This window comes from Ambystoma mexicanum, chromosome 2q (assembly GCF_040938575.1).
Source record: "Ambystoma mexicanum isolate Mex_15411 chromosome 2q, UKY_AmexF1_1, whole genome shotgun sequence".
Taxonomy (NCBI): Eukaryota; Metazoa; Chordata; class Amphibia; order Caudata; family Ambystomatidae; genus Ambystoma; species Ambystoma mexicanum.
Genome location: NC_090924.1, coordinates 516084889 through 516108632, shown reverse-complemented (window position 1 = coordinate 516108632; position 23744 = coordinate 516084889).

Below are 23744 nucleotides of genomic sequence, written 5' to 3'. Positions count from 1 at the left end.
GCTGCCTAAGCATGTCTGGTGGAGCACTCCTATATAGGCCTGAGAAGGTGGCAAAGATCACCATGGCCTGTGTCATGCTGCACAACATGTGCATCCGTAGAAATGTACCACTGCCACCTGACATTGACACTGATGGCTCGGGTGAGGATGATGAGGATGGAGACGGAGGTGAAGTAGCCCCCCTGCTAGTACATGATGCATGGGATGGCCATGCAGTACGCCAAGCACAGATTCACGAATACTCCTGACCCACAGGGACTATGAAAGACATGTCTCAGTCAGACACTGGACCAATGTGGACGTGCACACAGGGAATGTTGGGAGTTGGGCACTGAACACTGTAACACATTAAATGGATGCACATGAAAATAACAATGTCCAGCCATGGATTTTTCTTATCACAACGTGTGTATTATTTACAACAGCAATAATGTGCCCACTCCCCCCTCCGAGACCCCCTCAACAAACTCCTAGACCCCCCAACAAACTCCTAGACCCCCCAACAAACTCCAAACCCTCCCCAACCAACACCAATACCCCCAATAGACTCCACAAGATGCACCCCTTCACCCCCAACCTTGTGCCCCACTCCCATTGTCCGCCCACACTACTTCCGGGAATTCTTCCTGTCCGGAGGCAGCATTTCAGTGTGGCTTGCACTCCTGCGTGTCTGGTGCACTGGGCTGGTGGGGACAGATGAAGCTGGTGTGGAGGTAGTAGGTGAGTCACTGGCAGGTTCCACACCTCCTGCAAGCCGTGGCTGCTGCATATGGAGCAGCATTGAAGTCAGCACCTGTGTCACCTCCCCCAGGCAGTCCCTCATTAGCCGAGCCGATGCATTAACAGCAGCTGTGTTGGCTTCGATGGCCGCTGTAGTACCCGCAATTGCTGTGGCAATACCCCGCCTGGTCTCCTCCCTGTCCGCTATGTACTGGCGGAGTAGGTCTAACATGGCCTCCTGTTGGGCCTCCACCATTGACAATCGTGTCTCAAGGATTTTTGAGGAGGCTGGAGTGGTGGGTTGTGCAGTCACGTGGACGGCATTTTTGGGACTGTACTCCTCAGAGGTGGGTAGGTCATAGTCACAGAGGCAGGGATCAGCTTCACTGCATGTGGGTGACTGCAGGTGTTGGGGTGAGGTGGTGGGCACGGGGCTCGGGGTGGGCGGGCATGTCACCTCTGTGTCTCCCTCAGGCTCCACACTGGTATCAAGTTCTTCCCCAGTGGAGGCGGGTGCTTCCAGGGACTCCCCTTGGACAGGTGTGGGTGTGGCCTGCTGGGTCAGTAGTGTGTCAGGCACACTGGCAGCAGGTGTTGCTGGCTGTGTCCCAGCTCGCACAGGCACACTGGCAGTGGCCTGCTTGCCTCCAGCAGAGTTGGTGGTGGTGGTGGTTGCCCTCTTCTTAGGGTGTGAGGTGGATGCCCTCACGGTGGTCTCCTGGGTTGCTTCTTCCTCATCGATGCCTGGGGGGGGTTAGAAGAGATGCAGGGCATCAGTGATGGCGTGACATGGCAGAGGCATAAGATGGTGCTGTTCATTATTCATTTGATCATGCATTCATGTCTTACAGGTGTGTCACGAAGGGTATTCAGAGGGGGCATGTTAGCATTCACTGCATGGCAGGTGGCATGCCGTTGATTTGGGGTTTTTGTGATGTATCACATGGGCAAGGTCCAGGTGTGTTGGCTGTGTGTAGGTTATGGGATTGGCACTCAGCATGCATTTCAGTGTGGCAGCATTTGGCCCGCCATCTGGACTTGGATATGATCATGTGGGTGTTGGGACATGCATTGCCTTGCCTAGACTCTCTGCCACTTCACTTGTGCTACGTCATGGTCTCCCCTACAGGGATCTGCAGGGTCACTCACCTCCTTTCACGGTTGATGCTACACCCTTCTCCATCTCGCATAATCCCTCGATGGACTCAGGACTAATGAATATGCTAGCCATCTCCTCCCCGTGCATCAATTTGGCAGGGGTGTGGGCACCCCCACCTGTGGACATGGCCTCCCTCCGATTGCTGGCCATGATATTGTGTACCCTCAACCGGAGGTCATCCCACCGCTTCCTGCAGTCCCTCACACTGCGCGGGGTGGTACCTTCGGCTGATACCTTGTGGGCTACCTCCTGCCAGATTTGCCTGTTTTGTTGCTGCACCTCCCGCTTCTTGTCGTGGGATTGGATTATGTCTGCATTTGCAGCTAGAGTGTCTGCTAACATGGTCAGCTCTGCGTCTGAGTAACAGTGTTTCCGCAGCTGGGGGTTGGTCTTCCTGGTAGCCTTTGACATTCTCTATGGATTTCCACTGTGCTCTCCAAATATCGACTGGTGGTTCAGGAGGATTGCAATGGATTGTGTTTTTAAAGATGGCCGCCGGCCCATTTCCCGTTCCTGCGCGATGACGTTAATTCCGGGTCTGGTTTTGCGAACCGGTATTAGCATGGTGGTATTACCGGGCCGGTATTTAGGGGTTGCTCCTAGGCGGTGCCGGTATCGCCGGGTCCTGCAATGCCGCTATCAGGGGGGTTGGAGGGCCTTTAGCGGCATGCCGGTATTTCCATTACCAGCATGGGGGTTCGCACACTCATAATCACCCGCTATTAGTGTGTTCATACAAGCACGGACCCGCTCTTACCGGCATGCCGGTAATGAACCCGTTTTTACCGGGCTACTCGTAATGAGGCCCAAGGTCTTATGAAACCGGAGCATACTGACATTGGATACAAATCGTGTGAAAGAACAGAACTCCTGTTCAGAAGATACGAACAAAACAAAAGACATCAAAGGTCGATTAAAAAACAATTTTTTAATGCAGAAAAAGCTTGATTCCATGGTCTCCAGTCACATGGAGGGATGAAATTGGACGAACGAGATGGTCACACCTACGCACGAGGGCAGACTGTACCTTCACTCCCTGAATTTCTCAGAGCTAAGAACACTCTCAAGGCCGTACTTCAAAGACCTAATTGACAGTGGACCATTGAGGTGGTGATGGATTAGTATTCTAGTTGGTGGGAAGCTATTGTTAAGACGAACCCACCAGCACCTGGATGTTCAGCCTGCCTGCTGCTATCGTAGGTGGAAAAATATTGACAGAAGTTAGCAGCCAACCAATTGTAGAGGACCACGTAATTAAAGGTCCTATAGTTTTTGTAGCCAATGGGACGTCGTACATTTAGTGACGTTCATAGCAGCCATTTTGAGGGTAGGGTTTAGGTGCCCCAACTGATGTTAAGTACCCAATCACTTTCATTCACTGACCCGCACTAGTATAGAATGTATGCTTAGATATTCGCTTAGAACCTATCACCACCGCCCATAGGTTTTTGTAGTTTGCCACGCAGGATGACGTTGGTGGTGACGTAGGTTAACGTCACTGATGACTAATGGGTATAAGAACCCAGTTTTTTATAAGATGCTTTGAGCAAGAGGATCGAGCGAGTTTTTTGATGTTCATTGTACTCCCTGTTTTAGACAATTGAAAATAAAACAGTCTTCCTTTTGCCAAACTACCTGAGTCATTTCGATTATTGATGTATGAATAAAATGTGCAACCCCATCCATCTCCAGGGTATTGCTACTCACCTTAAAGGGCTGGGTTAACCCAGTTCATGTGGTAGCAGAGGATGGTTTATTAAAAAATCCATTGACATAAGTAAACTTTAGAGTCCCGGAAAAGTTGCACAACCTTTGCCATTCGGCTGACAGGATGTGAAGCTCCCCGTAGATAGTGGTTAGTGTAAATACTAAAACCTTGCAAGGTGGGTGTGACGGGTCCCCTGATTTTATACAGAATCCCCTCCCACGTCTACGAGCCGCTGATTGGACTACAGTTTGAAGAGGTGGTAAAAGAGGCGTACGATCCCTAGAATTAGAAGACGAAAACAATGCGAATGGTGAGTAAAGACTTAGGAGAGTGGCAAATTGATGCATGGGCAGTGAATGAAAGAAAGTGACAAGGGAAAGGAGAGTAACGGAGCGAGGCGGGATAAACATAATGTGAGAATTAGAGTGTTAAATATTGAGTAGAACTTGACTAGAGTGTGGCAGAGAAAGTAAAAGGTATCGTGAGAGAGGCCACGATAAAGAGAATACGCCCTGCACCTAAGTCTTAAAGAACACTAGAAGAAATCTTAAATCTAAAGTCTGTAATGGATGATGTGGGTGACAGGTCTGGTTAAAGACAGACCTAAAGAGATTAATTTAAACTCCATAAGCGTATTTTAGAGGGTAAAACAGGTCCCAGATATGGACTGTAGAGAGAAATGTATGTGACCGGTCGAGTATGTTTGTTCGTCTGTTCGTTTTATGTATTTATGCACTTATGATGATGTCATAATTGAACAAATTGGTGATAAATAGACAAGCACAAGGCTGAAAAAGAAATTGATTGTTTTTTAAATTGAATTTGATGGTTGTTTTTTTAGCAAGATTAAAGTACAAATTGTGATCGAAGGGATTGGAGCTGAGACGATTGGTCCCCGGTTAAAACCCCTCACTCGCTTCATAATTCTAGGAGACATAAACTATTGGTTAGGTGATTTAGAAGATCCTAATGCAACCAATCTAGACCACTTACTCTCTGATCTAGGATTCTCGCAGCAAGTAACGGTACCCAGCCATGCACTTGGACAAACATTAGATTCGGTAGCAACTCTGAACACCATCTGTCAGAATGTTTCCACGACGTTGTGCCCATGGTCGGACCATATGTTAATACATTTTGCACTAAAACTTTCACTGTCGGTGAAACAAAAAAATAATTCCAAAGGCCATGTATTGGCATGCAACCTAAAACGTCTTACCCTCAATAACATAGTACCGCTACTAGATACAAATATTGGATTCTCATTAGATACTCCTATCAATTATATGTCCGCCTGTTTGGCTAGTAGTATGCCTAGCCTTTCTAACACTCTAGCCCCTCTAAAACCAAAGAAACAAAACAAATTAGACCAAAAACATCAATCATGGTAGATGGAAGAGTTGAGAAAGTACAAATCTGTGACTACTAAGGCATACTACTCTTGGAAAACTGACCCTACTCTAACTTCCCTCCCGTTATATAAGACCCTAATAAAGGAATATAAACAGTGGTTCAGGCCACTAAGAGTAATTTTCATAACTCACGTATTGTTAATGCCACATCGGATGTAAGGGACATCTTAAAAGAACAGGAAGTAACACCTTTGCCAGTAGACCACCTTGAGATTAGAGACTCGACCTGGTGCCAGCACAAACAAGACGGGATGCAAGATAAATTGTTGGGAATAAGAACAGGGATGCTCGAAAGAGAAATAACTGTTAACATCTAAAGCACCAATGCCACAGCAATGCTCCGTGAACACAGTGGTCCCAGTAGCTGAATTTAACTTTCATCCTATTTCAGAGAAATCACTCCAAATTATTATTATAAAAACTAAAAGCTTCTAGTTGCAAAGGGGACTCATGCGCCGCATTGGTCATAAAAACTTGTTCCCTGCTGCTCATTAAAGCAATCTGCACATTTGTTAACACCTCTCCAAAAGAAGGTAAGGTCCCTGATGACTTGAAGCACACAATGGTAACACCCATTCTTAAAAAAGTAGGTTTGGATATGGATAATCCTTTCAACTACCGGCCCATCTCTAACACACCTTTTTTTATTGAAAATTCTGGTTAAGGTGGCTTATATACAGATCTCAGAACATCTCAATAAATAGCCTAATCTGAATGCACACCAATCCGGTTTTAGGCAAAGCTTTGGAACAGAGGCCTCTCTCCTTGATCTTAAGTCAAAACTCTTAGATCGCTTGGATAAAAGTTCTCTTTCTCTTCTAGTATCCCTGGACCAATCAGCGGCTTTCGACTTGGTCAACCACTGGATATTGAAATCTAGATTATCTGATATAGCCAATTTTCCACCTTTGGCTGTCGCATGGATAATGTAATTCTTGGAGAACAGACATAGTAGAGGCTGCTCAGATATAGCAGAAGCCTCTTCCATACCGGTTCTGTTCGGTGGTACCACAGGGGGCTACTACGTATCCTAGCATATATAATCTTTTTATGGTACCGTTCTTCAAGGAATTAGAGGCAGAGGGGATTTTATTTTCTAACTATGCGGACGACACTCAGTGTGTTGTCCTGCTCCCAGGCTGCCTCTCGCGAGATCAAGCCGAGTTAAATAGAATCTTCAATTTAATTGAAACCTGGATGCTTAACAGTAACCTAGCGTTAAATAAAAGCAAAACGGAACTAATGATCATAGGAAGCTACGTTGCCATTAGTAAGATAGAAAGCAAATATCAATCCTTTAAGCTTGGATCGGACCACATTAAGCCAGTACCAAAACTCAAGATTCTAGGAGTAACCTTAGATCAGTCACTCTCCATGAAACACCATGTCTCTAGTGTAATCTTGGCATCAAGTGGCTTCATCATCTTAGACCACTCATCACACAGGCAAATTCAGAAACTATTGCCAGAGCCATCATAGGGGCAAAAATAGACTACTGTGGCAGTCTTTTAGTAGGTCTAAAAAAGGAGACACCCAAAGACTACAGACAATGCAGAACAGGGCGGTCAGAGTGGTTCTGGGGTTGTCTCGAAGAGACCATGTAAAAGAGGCAAGGCGCTCACTCCATTTGTCATGAAATCACACTACCGCCACCCCCTTTGGACCTCCTGGTCCATTCAACAACGTGCCAGAATGCTTCCCTCACCCTCCCAACATGGCGGACGCCGCTCCTTGATCAGCGGTATAGTTTCTAGCGCGCCAAGATAAACGCCCCGCCCCTGCGGTTCTGCACATGTCAATGCGCTCACAATTCCTTGCTCGATTGTTGTTCCTCGCGCTCGCTCCTAGGAATTCCCTTCGCTTCATTGTGCCTTCCTGGTTCTCCGCGACCGTGTCCTCCTCCTGCCATGGTGCTCTTGCGGTTGCCCTCGGACCGCCTTACCTCTACCCAGGATTTCCGGAGACTTCCAGACCTCGGCTGCGACTCACCGCCTTCCGCGGCTCTCCATCCAGGGCTGCTCTCGCGGTTGCCCTCGGACCGCCTTACCTCATACCCAGGATTCCCAGAGCTTTCCGGATCTCGACTGCGACTCACCACCTTCCACAGCACTCCCTCCAGGATTTCTGCAGTTGCCTGTGGAACGCCATACCGGCCCAGACAATTCATCAGTTGAACACTGATCTCTATGTTAGCTGCCATAGACAGAGTGGCGTCTGAAGAAGCCCGTCCTTACCTCCATGAGACCCGCACCTCCAGGAAACGCGGGCAGCCAGATCCAACAAGAAAGAAGCTTACTAAGCCTAAACAGGTGAGCCCTCAAACCAGTCGTGACAGTTTGACACGCCCACCATCTGACAAGGCGGCAGAGATGGATCCTATCATGCAGGATCTGTTACGAGGAATGCAAGAACTCTCGAAGGAGGTACAGAATCTTAAGGCAGAGAACGCCGCCCTGAAGCAACTGGTCCTGTCCTGAGATTCGGCCTATCAGGATAGCACTTCCACGAGTGGAGTTGTGGATAAATACGATGGTTCCCCTAAAATGCTCCATTTGTTCCTGGATTCCTGTCTGGTGCACTTCACGTTTAGGCCATACTACTTTTCCACCCCCAGAACTAAGGTGGGGTTTGTCATAGCCCATCTTACCGGCAATGCCCTGGCCTGGGCTACACCACTGGTCTCAGCAGGAGATCCCTTGTTGGACAATTATGACGGGTTCATCAAGGCCTTTAAGGAAATGTTTGATCGCCCTGACCAGGTGTATACTGCACAAGAAAGGCTGCTGGAGTTCCGCCAAGGATCTCAGGATATGTTATCCTATGTTACCAGATTTAAACAACTTGCTAAGGAAGCTGATTGGTCTAATGAGGCGTGCTTTACCCTGTTTCGTCGTGGCCTCAATGATGAAGTAATGGATGAGCTAGCCAGAATTGCCTGTCCAAGTTCCTTCCAGGTCCTTATGGATTTGTCACTGCAAATTGACTTCAGAATCCAAGAAAAAAAGGCAGAAAGAAAGAGAACGCGAAACTCCCCTCCTAAGATCTCTCAGTTCGCTCCTACCACAAAGGAAAACCCTCTTGCTGAACCCGAACCCATGCAATTGGGAGCAATGAGAGGACCTATTTCAAACCAGGAGAGAAGCCGCAGATTTGACAGTGGGTTGTGCATGTACTGTGCTTCAGACAAATATCTGGTAAGGAATTGTCCCATAGCACCACCCAGGCGTTCGGGAAACGCCAGCTCCCGATCCTGAATGGAGCCCAGCTTTGGGAGACCAAAGACCGTTCCATCCCTCCGATCCTGGATCCTTCATCAAGATGCAACCTGGTTGTCCTTGAGGTTACTCTACTCCCCTCCATCGGGGCACCACAGACAGTTCTGGTCTTGGTTGACTGTGGTGCTATGGGTATATTTACGTACGACCAATGGGCATTCAGGCATGATATACCCAGAGAACAAAAGGATATCATTCAGACAGTCAAGGGGATTGATGGCTCCCCCTGGCCTCGGGACCTATACCCCAACAAACCAGGAAAATGATGCTTTCAATCTACATCCACCAAGAAAGCATACAGTTCAACATAATCAGAGCCGCACACTATCCAGTGGTCCTGGGCATGCCCTGGTTAAAGAAGCATAATCCATACATCAACTGGTCTGCCGGCTCTTTATTTTTGGGCTCTGAATATTGCCTAACGCACTGTTTGACGTCTGTCACCAGTCCAGACGTATCCAAGGTCGACCAGAGGACTAATTCTTCTCTTTCCATCTCCAAAATCAATCATGTACCTGAGATCTACCAGCAATTCTCTGACGCTTTCTCCTCTGCTATTGTTCAAGCCCTGCCTCCACATCGGCCAGAAGATTGCGCCAACGATACCAAGGAAAATGCTATAATTCCCTTTGGCAGGATGTTTATTTTATCAGAACTCAAAAAGAAGACCCTACGAGAATATTTGGATACCAACCTTGCTAACGGCACCATCCGTCCTTCCAAGTCCCCCGCAAGGGCATCCTTATTTTTTGTACCCAAGAACGACACAAAGGAGCTACGACACTGTCTAGATTACAGGGGTCTAAACCAATGTACCCGGAAGGACAGATACCCTTTAGCACTGATATCTGACATTTTGGAAGCACTCAGAGGTGCTGTGATTTTCACCAAGTTGGACTTGACAGGAGCCTACCATCTGGTGCGAATAAAGGAAGGCGATGAATGGAAGACCGCCTTTCGAACACTGTTAGGAAAGATTTCATAATTGTAGGTAATTTTCCTTCCATGTGGCAACCCCTAAACTTTTTGCTGTTGTTTTTCACCTTGTTCTTGACTTTGCCAGAGAAGTGCAGCCTTCTGCCGCACTCCTCTGGGCTTTTGCTCCTTTTCTTATGGGGAAACTGACATGCCCTTAAGACAGTCAGTACCGGGGAACGCTGTTTCCCGTAGTTTCTTTTATCGTGTTGCGGCTTTAGTGCAACATGACACAAGAGGGCACTGTAAGCTAAGTTACAGCTCTCTTGGGTCTCTAGCCTTCTACAGGCCCTAGATACTCTTTTAGGATGGTATTTGATCGGTGCAAGTCATTCAGGGACTCGAATGGTGGCAGCGATCGTTTTGTTTATTTTGAGCTCCTTTTGGCGTTCTGAGCACGTTTTTCGCACTGAACCCAAAATGGTGGCCTGGCTCCCAAAATGGCCAGACCACGAGGCTCCTTTGTCTTGTCCACTGACCGTCTTGCTCCCTTCACCTTCCCCAGGTCGAGAGACCCGGGGCCTTCCTTATTTGGGCATGTACTTTCCCGCGAAACGTGGTTGCTTTCGCGGGCTTCTACATGTCGTTTGTGTGCCTCCAGGGTGTGGGCTGGGATGTCTGGTCCCAATACACATCCTGGGTGCCAGAGAGTCTAGGGTAGTGTGAATGCCTGGGACCACCGTGGTCCGTGATTGGTCCGCGTATGGTATGTGTGTTGATGAGCGGATCTCCCATTGGCTCCCCTCCGTTTTGGCGTGAAGGGAACCGTGGATAAGAGGGAGCTGGAAACACCACTACCATGTCGATCTCCTGAGTTCTCACGAACGAAGGAATACAGGAGCCAAGTATCCTGCAACCAAGAGGCTGGACCGAGGAATCGCTGGTGACCCGCTGAAGGAATCCTCCTTTGCACTGCTGTCGTCCTGTGAAACCCTTTCCTCCTTTGATCGAACCAGAAGGCCTGTACTGGTGCTTCGACCTTTGGAATAGCAGGAACAGCTATTCCCGGCGACTTCATCATCTCCTGCCAAGTAAGCCTTCGGAAGCGTCTCTGGGCCAACCAGTTGACTGACCAGCTTACAAGGGAGTCCTGCTCTGTAACCGCCACCAGGTTGTGTTGTATTTCGAGTCCTGGTCACTCTCCCACGCTTCGTACACTTGGCATTCCCAAGTCTGAAGGGAGGAGTGTACATTTGGCTCGAATACACACGGCCGCTCCGTTGTCCTGCTGCGGCAACAAACTGTGCTGGTTTCGTCGATTGGGACGTCTTTTTGCTCTACACGACTACGAGGCGTTCCCTGCTCTTCTGAACCTGCCAGCTGCTGAAACTAACGTGGAGAAGCCTGGGTCTGCTTGCTTCGGGGACCGGTGAGTAGTTTAGCTAGGATCTGGTCGCCCTCCTGCAGTCGCCCATTGCTTTTCCCCGCTGTGTAAAAACAGCACCCTTTTGTCCGTACTCGCGCTCTGCTTCTGCTCGCTGTGGAGGCTGCGCTTGAGTTGCGGAACCTGTTCTCCTTCTGCTGTGCACTAACCCGAACTGCCTGACTTCCTCCGAAGAGCTTCCCCTTTTGCCCGTTGGCACCGGCGTGGCAGGTACTTTGAGCACAAGGCTCCACTCTTCGCAGGGCTCGGACTTCTATCTAGTTAGGTGCCTCCGAAGGCGAACTGAGTCTAAAGCGTTATCGCACTGCCTGTTTTCCTTCCCTTTCAGGTGGACTACACATTTCGTGCTTATAACGCTAGCGACTGTTGTATTTGTATATATATTGTGTTGATATGGTATGTGTTGGTTTAATATTGTGATACTGTGATTTTCTCGCTACGGTCGTTGTTTTAAAGGCCTTAAAATAAATGTGTATATATTTTTGATATAACAACTGTTTGGAGTAGTTTGTAAGCGCTCTTGCTTTGTGTGCTCATTGCGGGCTTTCAGTCACCCTCACCCCTCTTGAGACCTAGTCTTGACCGCCGCGATCGCTACCTTGATTGGTCTGGCTTGTCCAGAGGTTACCCTGTTCCAAGTAATTAGGTTGGCCTTCTGAACTTCTGCGCCACCAGGACAGAGTTCAGAAATCCGTCTTAACAAATTGGTGTACAGCGGTGGGATACGACTGAAGGTATCCAGTGTTGCGCACGAACTAAGGCATTTCAGGTTATTCCAACCAGTACACGTAGTGAATTGTTGTAGTATAACTTTAAAAAGGCCATAGTCCTATCTAACAGTATGGAAACAAATACCTTGTTAACTTTAAATGCTTCCAAATCAGAAACATTGAAGAAGATGTGTGCGGAGAGAGGTGTTTCCTCTCAAGGCACTAAATTGGAAATGATCCAAAGAATCGTGGCGTGGCAAGAAGCGCAGCTTGACGCTATAACTTCTGAGGACAGTGCAGAAGGTGGTGGGGCTGCTCTCACTGGTAGAACCGACGGTTCTGCCGCTGCACTGATCCATCGCGACCACGAGGACAGGGAGGATGTGATGTCTAATGTTTCCTCTGCCAGTGCTGATGGGGAGGCTATGCTTGAATTCAAGAAGCAAGAGCTGCAGTTTAGGCAGCAGGAGCTTGAATTCAGCATAGCCAAACTAAAAATCGAACAGGCAGAAAAACAAAAAGACAGGGATCACCAGTTGGAACTGGCCAAGCTTCAGGTTGCAAATGGGTCCAAGGGTCCTGGACATGGGTCTGGGGCTTCCTCTCATCCACGGTTTCCGAAAGATCTGCTCAGTGTGTATGAAGAAAGGAATGACATTATGGACTGGCTGAATGCGTTTGAGTATGCATGCCAAGTTCAAGAAGTTGACAATGCTGATAAGATTGCCTGGTTACTCAGCAGACTGCCCCATTCTGGCTGTAGTGCCATTATGGAAATGTCGAAGGCTGAGCGAACTGATTTCGCAATGTTAAAGCAAACTCTCATTTTAAAGTTTGGGAAGACTCCGGCCCAATATTTGAAACGTTTCAGAGAGTATAAGAAAAAGGAAGGTGGTACTTGGGTATCTTATGTCACTGAATCCTTGAAAAACTTAACTGGCTGGGTCGAAGGTTATAAGGTTTCTACCTTCGAAGGCATGATAAATCTTGTCATGCTGGAACACATTTTTGCTTCTTCTCCCCCGGAGCTTAAGCAGCATTTGGCCGATTCGAAGGAGATAGATCCTAAGAAGCTGGCCATTGCAGCAGACTTATGGGTGTCACATCGAGTGTCCCATAAGGACAAAACTCATCCTGGTAAGCAGGAGGAAGGGAAAAAGTCCAAAGATATGGAGGGTGGGGAATCTGCTAAATCTTCTTCCCATAAGGGCCACAAAAAGAAAAACAAGGGTAAGACACAAGAGAACTCACAGGGTAGTGGAGGTCAGCCTCCGAAACAGAACTCTGGTTACAATAAGCCTCCCTACGTAAACAGACCCACTGGGGCTTGTTTTTCTTGTGGAGCAACTGACCACATGAAGGGGGATCCCCGTTGTAAGGTTAGACCTTTGGGGGTCCACTCCGCTAATCTGGGCTTCTCCTCCTACGAGGAAGAAGAGATTACAGGAGCATCCTTCTCCTCAGACTCATTTCCCAGCGGAATAGAGGCTGAGGTAGTTTTAGTGTCCCTGGGTTCCTGGGAGCCTAAAGTCGCAGAGGCTTATGCTAGGATTCCGGATAATACCAAGCACTACTTTAAAGACAGTGTGCTGATCAATGGAGTGGATACTCCAGCTCTTAGAGATAGTGGGTGCAGTCGCACTGTAGTGGATTCTACCTTGGTAGACTCAGAGGAAGTTGCCGGAGCTACTCTGATGCCCACTAAGTTGGCTGACGGCCCCCTCCGTATGTTTCCAGTAATACCTGTAAATCTTACTTTAAATGGTACAGCAGTCAGGATTCCAGTGAGCATTCAGAGAAATGTCCCGGGAAAGGTCTTGTTGGGTAATGATCTCAGAGCTTTAGGGCTCGTAGGAGACACTGCCGAAAGACCCTACACACGGTCTCAAACACGGGCAGCATTGGCCAAGTCCAATACGCCGCCCCAGCCAAAGGGGAAACCCAAGGCGAAAGGAGTCAACAAGTCACGACGAGGGAAAGAGAATATTCCCCCGAGCTCGCCTACCACTGCGGTGGAGGAAGTTGGTCAATCGCCCGGGCCTGACGAGGAGGTGGCGATGCCTGAAGTATTCGACCCCAACGATCATCCTGAACTAAAAGACTTGTTAGTTGAAGGAGGTCCTGATAGGGACGAATTCAGTAAAGGCCAACGTGAGTGCCCATCTCTGGAAGGCCTAAGGAGACAGGCCTGCTCCCAGCTTGAGGGTGAACCTCCTGGGAAGCATAGGATTTATTGGGAAGGTGGACTCCTGTATAGTGAGCCCACAGAGTCTACAGAAGGAGACCATAGGAGGTTGGTGGTTCCCCTTGCTGTTAGGCCCTTCCTCCTGCAGTTGGCGCATGAAGTTCCCCTTGCTGGTCACCTTGGTATGAAGAGGACCAAGCAAAGGTTATCCATGCACTTCTACTGGCCCAAGATGGGGGTGCAAGTAGAAAGTCACTGCAGGAGTTGTGCCTCCTGCCAGTTGTCTGGTAAGGTTGGCGCGACAATCCAAGCTCCGTTGGTACCGCTCCCAGTTGTGGGGGTACCATTTGAAAGGGTAGGGATCGACATCGTTGGTCCCCTTGACCCGCAAACATCCTCGGGCAATAGGTTTATCCTGGTGCTGGTCGACCATGCAACCAGGTATCCTGAGGCCATCCCATTGAAAACTGTAACTGCCAAGTCAGTTGCAAAAGCTTTACTCGGCATATTTACTAGGGTTGGCTTCCCTAAAGAAGTTGTGTCAGATCGTGGCAGCAACGTTATGTCGAAGTATATGCAGGCTATGTGGAAAGAATGTGGGGTCACCTACAAGTTCTCTTCTGCATACCACCCCCAGACCAATGGTCTGGTGGAACGTTTCAACAGAACGTTAAAGAGCATGATTGGGGCTCTGGAGGAGCCTCAGAGAAGAAAATGGGATCTTCTTTTACCATGCTTACTGTTTGCCTACCGAGAGGTACCACAGGAGGGTGTTGGCTTCAGCCCCTTCGAACTTCTGTTCGGTCATCCCGTACGGGGACCCTTAGCCATCGTCAAAGAGGGATGGGAGATGACCACTCCCCCTGTTACTACCAATGTAGTTGATTATGTGCTAGGGCTCAGAAAACGGATGGTACTTCTGATGGGCTTGGCTAGTGATAAATTGAAGGCAGGGCAAGCGCTGGTGAAACATTGGTACGACCAGAAAGCTTCCCTCATCAACTTTACACCTGGTCAGCAAGTCCTGATCATGAATCCAATAAGGCCTCGAGCTTTACAGGACAAATGGTCAGGCCCTTACACAGTGGTGGAGCCCCTGGGTGAGGTCAACTATTTAGTGGACCTTGGAAGGCCTGGACAGGCTCCAAAAGTGTTTCACGTGAATAGGCTGAAGGCTTTCGTCCCAAGAGTCGAAATCGCAGCACTGCTACTGGCTTCAGATGTTGAGGAAGAGGAGTCTGAACCTCTCCCCGACCTGTTCCAGAGCGGTCCTTCAGATAGCTCCTTTGAGGGTGTCCGAGTGGCCCCTCACCTGACTTCTGATCAGCAGGCTGAGGTGAAAAGTTTGCTTAGGCAGTTTTCCCCCCTGTTTTCACAGTCGCCTGGTTTGACACCTTGGTGCAAACATCACATTGACACAGGAGACAGTGTACCTACCAAAAGTAGAGGAAACAGGATGTCAGACAAAGTACGGTCTTATATTAAGACCGAGGTCAACAAGATGTTAGATCTTGGGGTGATCGAACCCTCTAGTAGTCCTTGGTCCAGCCCAGTGGTGTTGGTTCCAAAAGCAGGCACTTCTGAATTGAGGTTCTGCGTGGATTACAGGGCTCTGAATGCTGTCACCAAGACAGACGCACACCCCTTGCCTCGAACAGATGAGCTGGTGGATACTTTGGGTGCCTCCAAGTACCTCAGCACGTTTGACCTCACTGCTGGCTATTGGCAAATAGCTTTAGCAGAACATGCCAAGGAGAAGACAGCATTTTCTACTCCAGACGGCCTTTACCAATTCCGGGTAATGCCGTTCGGGTTGAAGAATGCACCTGCCACTTTCCAGAGGCTTGTGAATCATGTGTTGAATGGGTTGGACGAATTCTGTCTTGCATATCTGGACGATATAGCAGTTTTCAGTGCCACCTGGGAAGACCATGTGAAACACCTCGGGATTGTGCTCCAGGCTCTTCAGAAAGCCCACTTGACCATAAAGGCTAGTAAATGCCAGATTGGACAAGGCTCAGTGGTTTACCTTGGACATGAAGTAGGTGGAGGGAGGATACAGCCTCTACCCAGTAAAGTACAAGCAGTACAAGACTGGCCTACCCCCACTACGCAAACCCAAGTGAGAGCCTTCTTAGGACTCACGGGGTATTATCGCAATTTTATGGCAGACTATGGCACCATAGCTGCTCCTCTGACTGCCCTCACTACTCCGAAGAAACCCAAGAAGGTAACTTGGACCGACGAGTGTGAGAAGGCCTTCAATGGCTTAAAAGACTCCTGGTGCCAGGCCCCTGTCCTTAGGGCCCCTGATTATCAAAGACCTTTTATCGTGCAGACGGATGCCTCTGACACTGGGATAGGAGCTGTACTATCACAAGTAGATGAGAAGGGTAAGGAACACCCTATCGGTTTTATTAGTCGCCAGCTTAAGGACAGAGAGCTCAGATGGTCCACGGTAGAGAAAGAATGTTTCTCTGTTGTGTGGGCCCTAAGGAAGCTGAGGCCCTACCTCTATGGGACCCACTTCACTGTGCAGACTGACCATAAGCCGTTAAAGTGGCTAATGAACATGAAGGGGGAGAATCCAAAGTTGCTTAGGTGGTCCATAAGTCTATAAGGCTTCGACTTCACTATTGAGCATAGGCCAGGTGTCCAACATAGCAATGCTGATGGGTTGTCCAGAATGTTTAACCGACCTGAACAAGAGACTCATCCAGGGGTGGATTAGTTCCCCCTGTCCATAGTCTGGGAGGGGCGAGTGTTAGGAAAGATTTCATAATTGTAGGTAATTTTCCTTTCATGTGGCAACCCCTAAACTTTTTGCTGTTGTTTTTCACCTTGTTCTTGACTTTGCCAGAGAAGTGCAGCCTTCTGCCACACTCCTCTGGGCTTTCGCTCCTTTTCTTATGGGGAAACTGACATGCCCTTAAGACAGTCAGTACCGGGGAACGCTGTTTCCCGTAGTTTCTTTTATCGTGTTGCGGCTTTAGTGCAACATGACACAAGAGGGCACTGTAAGCTAAGTTACAGCTCTCTTGGGTCTCTAGCCTTCTACAGGCCCTAGATACTCTTTTAGGATGGTATTTGATCGGTGCAAGTCATTCAGGGACTCGAATGGTGGCAGCGATCGTTTTGTTTATTTTGAGCTCCTTTTGGCGTTCTGAGCACGTTTTTCGCACTGAACCCAAAATGGTGGCCTGGCTCCCAAAATGGCCAGACCACAAGGCTCCTTTGTCTTGTCCACTGACCGTCTTGCTCCCTTCACCTTCCCCAGGTCGAGAGACCCGGGGCCTTCCTTATTTGGGCATGTACTTTCCCGCGAAACGTGGTTGCTTTCGCGGGCTTCTACATGTCGTTTGTGTGCCTCCAGGGTGTGGGCTGGGATGTCTGGTCCCAATACACATCCTGGGTGCCAGAGAGTCTAGGGTAGTGTGAATGCCTGGGACCACCGTGGTCCGTGATTGGTCCGCGTATGGTATGTGTGTTGATGAGCGGATCTCCCATTGGCTCCCCTTCGTTTTGGCGCGAAGGGAACCGTGGATAAGAGGGAGCTGGAAACACCACTACCATGTCGATCTCCTGAGTTCTCACGAACGAAGGAATACAGGAGCCAAGTATCCTGCAACCAAGAGGCTGGACCGAGGAATCGCTGGTGACCCGCTGAAGGAATCCTCCTTTGCACTGCTGTCGTCCTGTGAAACCCTTTCCTCCTTTGATCGAACCAGAAGGCCTGTACTGGTGCTTCGACCTTTGGAATAGCAGGAACAGCTATTCCCGGTGACTTCATCATCTCCTGCCAAGTAAGCCTTCGGAAGCGTCTCTGGGCCATCCAGTTGACTGACCAGCTTACAAGGGAGTCCTGCTCTGTAACCGCCGCCAGGTTGTGTTGTATTTCGAGTCCTGGTCACTCTCCCACGCTTCGTACACTTGGCGTTCCCAAGTCTGAAGGGAGGAGTGTACATTTGGCTCGAATACACACGGCCGCTCCGTTGTCCTGCTGCGGCAACAAACTGTGCTGGTTTCGTCGATTGGGACGTCTTTTTGCTCTACACGACTACGAGGCGTTCCCTGCTCTTCTGAACCTGCCAGCTGCTGAAACTAACGTGGAGAAGCCTGGGTCTGCTTGCTTCGGGGACCGGTGAGTAGTTTAGCTAGGATCTGGTCGCCCTCCTGCAGTCGCCCATTGCTTTTCCCCGCTGTGTAAAAACAGCACCCTTTTGTCCGTACTCGCGCTCTGCTTCTGCTCGCTGTGGAGGCTGTGCTTGAGTTGCGGAACCTGTTCTCCTTCTGCTGTGCACTAACCCGAACTGCCTGACTTCCTCCGAAGAGCTTCCCCTTTTGCCCGTTGGCACCGGCGTGGCAGGTACTTTGAGCACAAGGCTCCACTATTCGCAGGGCTCGGACTTCCATCTAGTTAGGTGCCTCTGAAGGCGAACTGAGTCTAAAGCGTTATCGCACTGCCTGTTTTCCTTCCCTTTCAGGTGGACTACACATTTCGTGCTTATAACGCTAGCGACTGTTGTATTTGTATATATATTGTGTTGATATGGTATGTGTTGGTTTAATATTGTGATACTGTGATTTTCTCGCTACGGTCGTTGTTTTAAAGGCCTTAAAATAAATGTGTATATATTTTTGATATAACAACTGTTTGGAGTAGTTTGTAAGCGCTCTTGCTTTGTGTGCTCATTGCGGGCTTTCAGTCACCCTCACCCCTCTTGAGACCTAGTCTTGACCGCCGCGATCGCTACCTTGATTGGTCTGGCTTGTCCAGAGGTTACCCTGTTCCAAGTAATTAGGTTGGCCTTCTGAACTTCTGCGCCACCAGGACAGAGTTCAGAAATCCATCTTAACAAACACCATTTGGACACTTTGAGTATCTGGTCATGCCTTTTGGACTTGCCAACACCCCAGCTGTGTTGCTGCGGTTTATGGATCGGGTTTTTTCAGACATGCTGTTCCTCTCTGTTATGGTGTATTTGGATGACATTCTGGTGTACTCCAGGAACCTAACCCAGCATCAAGATCATGCCACTGCTGTGTTACGACTCAGAGAACATCACCTATTAGCCAAACCAGAGAAGTGCACATTCCATGTTTCAACGGTACGTTACCTAGGATTTGTTTTGAACGCCCAAGGGGTGGCTATGGACCCTGATAAAATTGAAGCTATCACATCCTGGCCAGTCCCCTGCTCAGTAAAACAAGCCCAATCCTTCCTGGGCCTTGCAAACTTTTACAGGAAGTTCATACCTTCCTTTTCAGCCATCGTTTAACCAATCGTGAGTCTACTCAAGAAGAACACACCATTTTTATGGACCTCTTCTCAAGAAGCCGCCTTTATAAAACATAAGGAAATGTTCACTCATGAACCCATCTTAATACAGCCTGACGTTACAAGGCCCTTTCTGGTCGAGACAGATGCCTCGGAATATGGGATAGGCGTGGTTTTGAAACAACTAGCCCAAGATGGGCTCGAACATCCTGTGGCTTACGTATCCCGGACCTTGCTCCCATGTGAAACACACTATTCAGTTCTAGAAAAAGAACTGCTTGCCTGTCGCCAAGCCTTTAAAGACTGGCGTCATCTCCTCCTGGGTGCTACTCATCCTGTACATGTGCAAACAGATCACAGGAATCTACAAGTCCTTCAATCCATGGAGTGCCGGAACAGTCGACAAGCACGATGGGCCTTTTTCTTTGCTCAATACCAATTCCAGATATCCCACATTCCAGGGAACTCAAATGTCATCGCAGATTCCTTGTCCAGACGTCCTGACTACCCTACCCAGGAAAGGCCCACCCTGCCTAAAATGTTTCCCAGCACTGTGTTTATCGCTCAAGCATCTGACATCTTGGAGTCCATTAAGAACAAGACTACAACCTCGGACCTTTGGAAGGACTTCCAAGGACACAATCCCTGGGGTCTTAAGTTCAAGGATGGATTCTTTTTTTGGGAATCCCAACTAGTTATACCTACGCAGGTGTTACAGGAACGCATATTACACCTATACCATGACACCTATTACTCTGGACATCGTGGGGTCAGTGGTACCCTTCTTTCCATTCAAAGAAACCTCTGGTGGCCCAAGATGCTAAAAGCTGTTCTGATGCATGTCCGGGCATGAGCTGTCTGCAACCAGAACAAGACAGATGGCAAAAAACCTGCAGGACTGCTTCTCCAACCTGCTCCTCCTTCCCGACCCTGGGAAGCTATAGCTACGGATTTCATTGTTGATCTTCCCCCTCCCAGGGGACATACAGTCATAGTGGTAACCATCAATCTCTTTTCTCACATGGATCTCTTTACGCCATTATCTAAACTGCCTTCGGCCCCAGAAATGGCCGGATTCTTTGTAAAACACATTTTCCGTCTACATGGGCTACCATCTAAAATCATCTCTGATCGTGGACCTCAGTACATCTCCAAGTTTTGGAAAAACCTCTATAAGGTGTTAGGAATTCAACCAGCGCTTTCATCCGGATACCATGCTCAGACCAACGGCATTACAGAAAGGGTAAACCAGACCCTTAAACAATATCTTCGCTGTTTATCCACCAAGGTTCAGGACGACTGGTCTGTTCTCATACCAGTCGCAGAATTCGTTTGCAATAATTCTGAACACTCTTCCATAAAGACCAGTCCCTTCTTTTGCAACCTAGGTTTTCATCCTTCTGTACTTCCTTCAGTGCTGCCTTCTCCTAGTCCTGTTCCTTCTGTTTATTCCTGGACTGCTCAGTTGGTTTCAGTTCATCAAGAAGCTCTGAACCATCTATCTCAGGCTAGGGAAAACATTAGAAGATTTGCAGATTCCAAGAGACGCCCCGCTCCAGACTATGATGTTGGGGAGAAAGTCTGGTTATCCTCCCGATATTTGCCCAGACACTTAAGACCAAACAAGCTGGCACCGCATTTACTACGGCCCCTTCGTTGTATCCAAGAAAATCAATCCAGTGGCCTATCAACTACGATTGCCTCCAACTTGGAACAGAATTCATCCTGTCTTCCATACATCCCTGTTAAAACCTTATCACCGCTCTACCAAGAATGCACCCCGCCCTCCTCCTCTACTCGTCCAGGGTCAAATTGAGTATGAAGTTTCCCAAATTTGCGATTCCAGGTACAGAAGGGGATGATTACAATACTTGGTGGAATTGAAAGGTTATCCACCCAGTGATCGTACCTGGGAACCGGTCTCCAACCTCAATGCCCCAAGACTGGTGCAACGATTCCATCAGTTACATCCTGGAAAACCAGTGGGTACGAGGCTTCGGAGGGGGTATACTGTCTAGAAATCACACTAGCACCCCCTTTTGACCTCCTGGTCTATTCAACAATGTGCCAGAATGCTTCCCACATCCTCCCAACATAGCGGACGCCGCTCCTTAATCAGCGGTATAGTTTCTAGCGCACCTATATAAGCACCCCGCCCCTGCGGTTCTGCGCATGTCAATGCACTCACAATTCCTTGCTCGAGTGTTGTTCCTCGCGCTCGCTCCTAGGAATTCCCTTCGCTTCATTGTGCCTTCCTGGTTCTCCGCGACCGTGTCTTCCTCCTGCCACGGTGCTCTTGCAGTTGCCCTCGGACCGCCTTACCTCTACCCAGGATTTCCGGAGTCTTCCAGACCTCGGCTGCGACTCACCGCCTTCCGCGGCTCTCCATCCAGGACTGCTCTCGCAGTTGCCCTTGCACCGCTTTACCTCATACCCAGGATTCCCGGAGCTTTCCGGATCTCGACTGCGACTGCGACTCACCACCTTCCACAGCACTCCTTCCAGGATTTCTGCAGTTCCCTTTGGACCGCCATACCGGCCCAGACAATTCATCAGTTGAACACTGAACTCTAGGTTAGATGCCATAGACAGAGTGGTGTCTGAAGAAGCCCGTCCTTACCTCCACGAGACCCGCACCTCCAGGAAACGCAGGCAGCCAGTGTAACGCTCACCTGATTCCCGTAGAGGCGCCGGTCTTGACTGGGCGTATACCGTATCTTCAAAGGTGATGTGTAACACACGGCTGGCTCTTTGGGCTGGACCTCTGTGCACTGTATGTCTGACTCGAAGGGTAAGATGTATGCAGATAGAAAATATGGGATTAATGAACTGGGTTATTGAATGTCTCTCTCTTCTTCCCTTTCTCTTCTCCTGTAGAACCCCAAAGGTTAACGCTCTCACCTTCGGTAAGTGAACGCCGTGCTCTCCATCTGCCTCGGGGCAGGGTGCTGTAACCAATTTCTTCACTGGATAAGGGGAGCAAGCCTCTTGACTTCAGAGGACTGCTGTCCGTCGTTTACTGCACAAACGGTAAGTTTCGAGTAATTCTAATGTCTTTAAAAGTCTTTAGTAATGATGTCTCTTGTTTTGCAGGGTTCCGGCGATGGCGGATGACGGGCTGAAGTGAGTTGAAGATGGAGCCCGTGTGATGAATAGAAGCGCCTGGAAGCACGTAGGTAAGCGCTTGTTGCCTGCTTCACGATTCGCTCTAACTGTCTTTTTATTTTGCAGGTACAAGTTCGGAGCGGCCGCAGGGTGCCGGAATACCCACTGGGTTAGATGTGGAAAGGAGTAATGGCACGTGAGTATTAAAGTTCCCCAATGTCTTTAAACGCACCTTGTTTTGTCTTTCAGATGCGGGATGCAGCGCCGAAGGCCTCCGGAGCGTGCGAAGAGTTGGTAAGCTTTTGTCTTTCAGATGCCGGAATGCAGTGCGAAGACCTCCGGAGCGCACGAAGAGTAGGTAAGCCTTTGTCTTTCAGATGCCGGAATGCAGCACGAGGCGTTGGTGACAGCCGATGGACCAGGTAAGTGAAGCGCTGTCACTGAAGACCGTAATGCTAACCTGTTCTTTCTTGTCTTTATAGGTGTTGCTGAAGACTGGATTCAGGATGGTAAGCCTTTTTCCTTAGGCCCAGGATCAGATGCAGAAGACACGATGAGCGTTCTGCTGCAGAGGATGCAGAATAACGCAAAGTAAGATTCATCCATCGGGTGTGGTTTAAATAGCCTCCTGTAGTGCTTAGGTCCCTCCTTCCACAGCCACGCCTAGGTAAGAAAAGAGTTCCTGCTTTCCAGAAGAGTTCCAGTGTTCTGAACCTAGGGAGTGGCTCCTGCCCCACCCAACAGGAAAAGTAGTTCCAAACAGAAGAGGATCAGAGGCTCAACTGGCAGGCAAGTAAGCAGCATGGTCTGCTGCAGGTAAGTCCACCCAAGCATTATGAGCCCGGCGCTTCCAGCGCTGGGAATGGGCATATTTATGAGCCTGGTGCCACTGGCGCCAGGACTGGGTCCAAAAGGTCCCAATTGGGACTGGTTGGCACTCGGAACCTGGGTTATGGATCTGCTTCCAAGGGAGTTGGGAAAACCCTGACCTTTTGGAAGCAGAGATCATGACAGCCAGATCCAACAAGAAAGAAGCTTACTAAGCCTAAATAGGTGAGCCCTCAAACCAGTCGTGACACCATTGGCTCCCTGTAGAAGCATGCTTCAAGTATAGAATTCTAACAACCACCTTCAAATGCACACAGGGCATTATGCCAACCTATCTGCAGAATGTCATTAATGAAAAAACTAGGGGCAGAGAACTGAGATCCTCGGGGCAGAATCTTCTAAAAATCCCTAGGAGTAGAACCTCAAAGGCTGAGAAAGGAGCTTTCCACTTTGTAGCTACAACATTCTGGAATCAGCTTCTTCTCGCTTTGAGACTCCAAAGCTCATTGCAGACTTTTAAAAAAGATTTGAAAACTTTCCTCTTTGCCTGAATAATTGTCCCTGTAGATAGCATTCCAGTGGTGAGAGCTCCACCATACTTTCTGTACCTTGTATCGTAATCTTTATGTAACAATGTCAGTGCCTTCTTGCCCCAGGGTCTACAGCGCGCTATATAAATATTGTAAAGTAAAGTAAAAGTTCATATTGTGTTGTTTTATAAAACATATCCTGTTTAATAAAAATCCGTGAGAAAACCAAATGAGTGTTAGAAGTTAAAGGGTGAGACAATAAGAATGGAGGATGTTACTCCACTTGTGCACCTCTGCAAGCAATTGCCAAAACATGCACCTAAGCTAAGACCGTACAGTGTGGAATGGGATAAAAGAACCGCAGACAAAATGTTTATGCCGTGGCCACAAGGAGGGTCACTATCGAAGGCAGTTTTATATATGACAACATATTTGCATGCCGTGCATACTGGGAGAAAACTAGACAAGTGACTAG